Here is a 910-nt window from a genome sequence, read left to right as displayed (position 1 = left end):
TGTGCTTTATTTGTCCTCGACTTTGCATTTACAGCAACCCACCGCAGAATATTTCATCATATCTGGTATCAATTGGATGTTTTCCACCAAGGCCTAAACAGAAAGCTTGATTTCAAATATTCAATGCCATGTTTTGGATTGTCTAGCTGTGTGGCATTAAACGAGACACAATTCAGATACCTGACAGATTTTCTTTATCAGCCATGCCATCTGCATCAGATATAGCCTGACGGATTGCCAGTCTTCCTGTCACTGTCCCTCTGTCTGTCTATTTGTTTCTGCAAAGTTGGCAATGAGCTGTGTTTATAGCAAAATGGGTTGCAGTTGTGTAGGTGTGACAGAAACCTGCGGCCGGGGTAGTGACAGAGCTGCCTCAAAAGAGCCGAGAAAGTTTATGATTGCAAATGGATTCATTGATGCTGTCTTTATTTTATGTTAAACATCAATGATTTTTTTTACATTTTTAATTCATTATCAAATGGATGCATTTGACTATTAGGCTATTACTACACAGTCTTCATCCACATAAACTGTAGAAACTTCTTGTAGACGACCATGTCATCCCATTGCATCATCTGGCTGAGTTCACTTCAAACTACCCTTCCAAATAGTGATTTGATGATTTTAGATGAACGCACAATCCCTTTTAACAGTGATGAAATACTACCACAAAGTAAGTGGATTGTGCTACTTTGTCAAAGCTCATGGTTAGAAACGTTTCTCGCTTAAACCAGACAATGATTTTAATGTTTTAATTCTTATGTAATGTGCGTTTAGTTTTTATGTAATTAGTAGATTCTTTTTAAGTCTTGCTTTCAGTTTTTGTTTTACTATCTGCTTATTCTCTCATTGTATGTATGACAAGTTATTTGTGAGGGCAAGTGTATATATTGAAAGTTGCTTAGAATTC

The sequence above is a fragment of the Sinocyclocheilus rhinocerous genome, unplaced genomic scaffold, assembly GCF_001515625.1.
Source record: "Sinocyclocheilus rhinocerous isolate Xijiao unplaced genomic scaffold, SAMN03320098_v1.1 scaffold1386, whole genome shotgun sequence".
Taxonomy (NCBI): Eukaryota; Metazoa; Chordata; class Actinopteri; order Cypriniformes; family Cyprinidae; genus Sinocyclocheilus; species Sinocyclocheilus rhinocerous.
Note: the sequence above shows the minus strand (reverse complement) of the source record.